This window comes from Corapipo altera, unplaced genomic scaffold (genome assembly GCF_003945725.1).
Source record: "Corapipo altera isolate COAL_440 unplaced genomic scaffold, ASM394572v1 180, whole genome shotgun sequence".
Lineage (NCBI taxonomy): Eukaryota > Metazoa > Chordata > Aves > Passeriformes > Pipridae > Corapipo > Corapipo altera.
Genome location: NW_020884915.1, coordinates 1199736 through 1206009, shown reverse-complemented (window position 1 = coordinate 1206009; position 6274 = coordinate 1199736).

The window sequence follows — 6274 nt, the reverse complement described above, 5'->3', positions numbered from 1 at the left end:
TTACTGTATCTCTTGATTTGATCATGTGGGTAACGGCTCTGTGAGGGCTTAATATCAACTGGAGTCTTCTGCTGCTCTGTGGAATCTGCTTGGGGTGACAACTGGGCCTGGGGTTGAGCAGGACCTTGTAGGGGGTGCAGGGCTGTTAAATTCAAACTCAGCTTTGCAGATAGGAAGCTGCGTGGCAGCAAGGGAGAAGTCTGAACCTGCAGCTGTCCCTTGACTGTGAAGCCTCAGAATCACAGAATTATTAAGGTTGGAAAAGCCCTCTCAGCCCATCAAGTCCACCCTGTGCCCGCTCCCCACCTTGTCACCCAGTCATTCCTTGGACACCTCCAGGGATGGGGACTCCACCACCTCCTTGGGCAGCCCCTTCCAATTCCTGAACACCCTTTCCAGGAAGAAATTCCTCCTGATGTCCAACCTGAACCTCTCCTGGCACAGCTTGAGGCCATTTCCCCTCATCCTGTCCCTTGTTCCCTGGAAGCAGAATCCAAACCCACCCCCCCCGGCTCCCCCCTCCTGTCAGGGAGTTGCAGAGAGTGAGAAGGTTCCCCCTGAGCCTCCTTTTCTCCAGGCTGAGCCCCCCCAGCTCCTTCAGCCACTCCTGGTGCTCCAGACCCTTCCCCAGCTCCGTTCCCTTCCCTGGACACACTCCAGCCCCTCAGCATCTTGCAGTGAGGGGACAGAACTCTATAGAGAACTCAAGGTGTGGCCTCAGCAGCACCAAATACAAAGGGACAATTGCTGTCCTGGCCCTGCTGCCACATGAATTTTGATACAAAAATAGCCTTTCCTTGGACTCTGCTTCCTTTCACTCTGTTCTTTCTGAAGCTGCATGTTGCTGTGTACTTTATTTTCCTTCTTTTAAGTCATAAATTAGCTGCTACAAGTGAAAGGTCTGTCTTCCAGCTGTAGGTGTTTGTTAAACTAGGCACTGAGATGTCTGTGATCCCTATGCCTTTTTTTCCTAGAGATTAGCTGGTGGGAAAATTCCTGTGGGATTAGTGATAGAGAATGCTTAAAAATGGACAACACTTCTCCCTGTTCCCTGTAATCTTGGCACCAGTGGGTTCCCCATGGGAAAGCCTTCCCCGGGAGCTGTTGGCTCCGTCAGTCCTGGAGCTCTCCCCATTCCCCAGCTCTTACTGGAACAACTCTTTGCAACTGAGTGAAACACTGGTCCCACCAAAATCAATGTTATTGACTTCACAGCAACTGATGTATTAGCCCTGCTGAGTAACAGCTCTCAGCTCTCACCCTGAGAGATGCAATGGGAAAAGCTTTTAGTGGCTCCCACAGCCTGAGCTCCTGCCTGAGCCCAATTCTTGCTCTGCTGTGCCAGATACATCCCAAAACCGAGTCAGCTGTTGCTGTGGATGTGTGAGGCAGAGCAGATCCAAACTGCTTAAAAGATCAAGCCCTTGTTTGTTAAGGCTTAAAAATATCATCTCACCAAGCACAGGCTGTAATTTCCTGGACCTTATGGATGAGGATGCTCAGCCTTGGGAAACGGATGGTGCCACTGGAGCTTGGCCTCAAGTTTGACGTGGAGCATCGCCTGCAAACTGCTCTCAGTCACCACAGCACCAACCCAAGGGCTTCCTACCCCCTGCAAGGGGCTCCTGACATCAGTGTGAGCTGGGCCTGCCCTGGTGCTGGGTCAGGGCTGGGAAGGAACTGTCCAAGGGGCTCCCCAGTTGCTGTCCTGGCTTTCTTGTGTGTCTCTGCTGGGTGTAGTCTTTGGTGGCAGAAGTTATGTGACCTCTAAAAGGTGCATCTACCCAAATCTGCCCATTCTGTGCTCTTTCATAACAAGTTTTGGCTGCCAGGGCAGTGAAGGGCCCTGCTGGTGTTCAGTCTGAGATACTTTCAGAGTCAACCAAAGTAACCCACCTCAAAATCACGATTGTCAGTTCAAAAAGTATAGTAGCTTTTGACTTCAACACTTAATTTCATTTTATTTTTTTTTTGGCTTCAGACAAATTTTCCTGCACAGTTTGCTGTGAGAACTCTGTGATAGGAGTGGTGGGAGCTGAGGGGGCACAGATGGGGGCACAGCACAGCATCTCCTCTGGTGGGGCATCTCTGGATGTGCTTGGTGGCTTGTGGCCATCTGGTGATTGCACCCTTATTTGTGTTGCTCACTTCCAGGGCACATGAGTGCCCTCCCTGACATGTCAGGCTGTGTGGTGCATGGGGTGGACTCTGCCCACAGGAGCTGCCACCCCTCTGGAGCTCCAAACCTCCCCCAGAAATTCCTGTAAACATCTGCCCATATTAGTCACATACTCCAGGCTTTTAATTGATCACACTGCCTCCCTGTAGTTGAAGTTTTTTTTCCCAGGGTTTTCCCATAATAACAACTTCTAATGAAGCTGATTATGTCTCCCATAAGGAATAATAATAGATGAATGCATTGTTCTTAAGGTACCTCTCTTAATGGAATGAGTTGTAATGAGCACTGTGTGGTGCTCCATGGAGCAGAGGGTGATCTGTGCCCACCAGAGGCCTCTGCCCCTGGTATTCCAGCTTCTGGGCTGGATTTGTGTTGCAAGAGATTACAGAATCATTGGTTTAGGTTAGAAGGGACCTTAAAGGCCATCTTGTTCCACCCCCTGCCATGGGCAGGGGCACAGAATCCCAGAATATGCTGAGTTGGAAGGGACCCACAAGGGTCAAGTCCAACCCTTAGCCCTGAACAGGACCATCTTTAAGAGTCACATCATGTGCCTGAGAGTATCATCTAGACCAGGTTGCTCCAAGGCCCGTCCAACCTGGCCTTGGACACTTCCAGGGATGGGGCAACCACAGCTTTTCTGGGCAACCTGTGCCAGGGCCTCACCACCATCACTGATGTGCCTCACTGCTCCAAGGTGCAAACTGAGGCAGCAAATGAGGTGTAAGCAACATGAGACATGTGGTGGTTATTTCTACTTATTCTATAGGTCAAAAGGCATGTTTTCCCTCCTCATGTGTATTCCCAAATACTTTTGGCTCTAAAAGCATATAATCTCCTGCACAGTGGCCTGTGCATGTTCCAACTCTAAATCCTCAAAAAGTTGGGCTCATTTTCCTCCTTCAGTGTAGTGTTAACAAAGTATTCTATCAGAATAAGGCTGTGAAATGCAAATTCCAGCTTCCGTAGTAGTTTGCTTATTACAAACTCATTAAAATGCGTAACCCAAAAACACTCTCTCTCATTACAGAGCTCTGTGCTGTATCACTCCATACTATAAAGCAGCTGTGTGTTGGCTCTTTGATATTGGAAACCCTATTGTCATTAACCTCATTATGACAATACTCCTTTATGATATTTGAAGCTCGTGCCTTTCAAGGAGGATGCTGGAAGGATGATAATATTTGGCTGTTTTGCATAATGCAAAGTGAGGGGGGGAAATGGGCAGCAGGAGATGAGGAGACTTGGATTATTTATTAGTATCCTCAGGAACAACTGTGGTTGTGGAAGTTTAGACATCAGTAAATGCTTGTGCCTTTGACATGGATCTCTTGGCAGCGGAAATAGTGGCTCATGTAGGTTTTTAACCTTAAAATCTTCTGTGGATAAATAATCTGAGAGTTGTGTGAGACCTGAGGTGTTTCCAGTGACAGGTTGGGAATTTCTGAGTGTCAAACCACACATGGGTCATTCTCCCCTGACATACCCTCAACTTACTAATTCTTCTAATCATGAAAACACTGTTTTTACCTTTTTTTCCTTACCTTTTTTTTTTTTTTTTACTTGACTTGGGACTGGAAGGAGATAAAGTTTTAGTTGGTGTTCAATGGGCAGGTACAACTTTGATCTACACAACTGCAGTGTTTTCTATTTTAATTTTAATTTCTTTCCTTGTTATCCTTGATGTTTCATTTGTAACTGAGCTGAGTCTTTCATACAAACACAGTGATTTTTTTGGTAACTGGTAATAAGTCAGAAACCATAGTTACATTATGAAGGGTTGACATAACCAGGTTTGGTTGGGATTCCTTTGGCATCTGCCAGCCCCATCCATCCAGGGCTCTTCTGACCACTGGTGTGGGAATGAGATGAGCTTTAAGGTTCTTCCCAACCCAAACCATTCCAGCTGAGCTCAGCTTCTGGTGTGGGACCTTCCTGAGCGTTTGATATGAGAGGACTCTGCAGTTGGATCATTCCTGTCTGCACGTGCAGTTATTCCTTCAGAAAACTTTAGGTACTTGTGTTATGGCTTCATTTTTGGGCTTGGATTTTTTTTTCCACGTCAAGACAGAAAAGGAACTACTGGAGAGGGTTTGGTGGAGGGCTATGAAGGTGGAACAGGCTTCCCAGAGAGGTGGTAGAGTTTCCTCTCCTGGAGATGTTCAAAACCCACCTTGACATGATCCTGTGCAACCCACTCTTGGTGAACCTGCTTTGACAGGGGGTTGGACTAGGTGGTCTCCAGAGGTGTCTTCTGACTCAGCCACTCTGATTCTGTGCAGTGATGGGAGTGGTGTGGGTAGTGCTGCATTCTTTCCCTCTTCATAGCCTCAAGCTGCACCAGGGGAGGTTCAGGTTGAACATCAGGAGGAATTTCTTCCTGGAAAGGGTGGTTAGGCATTGGAAGGCACTGCCCAGGGAGGTGGTGGAGTCCCCATCCCTGGAGTGTCCAAGGAACAACTGGATGTGCCACTCAGTGCTCTGGGCTGGGTGACAAGGTGGGAATCAGGCACAGGGGTAACTCCATGCGCTGGGAGGGCTTTTCCAACCCAAACGATTCTGTGATTTACCTTCCTTAATCAGCATTTATCCAAAGTTAAATATGATAAATGCCAGACTGGAGCAGGATTCAGAGCCTGGCATCACAGCCTGTGGGTGGGAGCAGCACCGAGCTTTCACACTCGGGGTGATGGAAAGGGCAGCAAATCCCACCCAAATGGTGACATGTCCTTTCAGCTGGTGCCCAAACTTTGGTGATGCTTTGTTTACACTGCCTAAGTGATGCCTAATCTGCATGTCTGGTTGGGAATACCTCTTTTTCATCGAGTGCACTCCATTTTGGCTGGTGCATCTCTGGGGTGAATAACAAAGAGATTGCCAGTTGTCTGGAGAAGCAGCAGCTTTTGAATCACAAAAGAGCCATTTTATCAGAAAATCTAATAATGTGCAACACTTCTGTAAACCAAACCCTGTGTGACTAGCTGGAACTTTGAAAAATTTTACAAGAAGCCGTGGGGACAATTAATCATAATAGAAGCAACTTTTATGCAATTTTCTGAACCAACATGCAATTACATAATTTTTACAAGAGAAAACAGGGTTGAGGGATGTTTTAGGGGAGGAGTTTTTGTGTACGTAGCAGGAACAGTGTTTGTCCAATCAGCTGTTGCCCAGGACAGGGAAAATCAGTGTATTTAGTTCCCATTAGTGACCTCAGCTCACATTAAAGAGAATAAATTTATCCTTTCCATGTCATTGGCTGGGATATGTCTTTCGGAAGAGTTTGGAGCAAACATGCAGGACTTGTTGAATCTGTTCTGCATAGCAGCAATAGATCAATGATAAATCAGTGTTTTTAAAAAATGTTAGACACTGGCATTAATGCAATTCAAAAGAGATTCTCCTGATGCAGCTTTGCCAAACCCAGCTACCTTATTTTGCTGAATTAGACATCAGATATGTTAACTGTATGTTACAGAAGTTCCTCAGGAACCTGCACAGTGATACTTCCGAGAAGGTAGTGATGCAGAATCATAGAATCATTAAAGATGGAAAAGCCCTCCCAGCCCATTGAGTCCACCTTGTCACCCAACCCTGAGTACTGAGTGCCACATCCAGTCATTCCTTGGACACCTCCAGGCATGGGGAATCCACTGCCCCTCCCTGGGCAGCCCCTTCCAATATTTAAAAATCCTTTCCATGAGGAAATTCTTCCTGATGTCCAAAAATATGTAACTCATGAATTTATTGATTGAAGTGTTTGTAAGGAGAGCTCTTTCCTGGTTGTTTCAATCTGATGCTGGTGGGCAGGAGGGTCTCGGCCCTTGGACTGTCCCATCCCTGTTGATCTCCTTGAGAAACACAAGTCAGTGCTAATACTGCAAAATCTGAGCAGCCTGGTCTTGTGTGAAGTGTCCCTGTTCATGGCAGGGGGTTGGACTAGGTGATCTCAAAGGTCCCTTCCAACCTGAGCCAGTCAATGATCTGCTGATCATCCAGCTCTTCCATGGCTGTGGATTATCACTGCATATTTCATAAATGAGCCACTGACATCATAAGATATCCAAAACCATCTCCCCTTACTAATTAATCTTG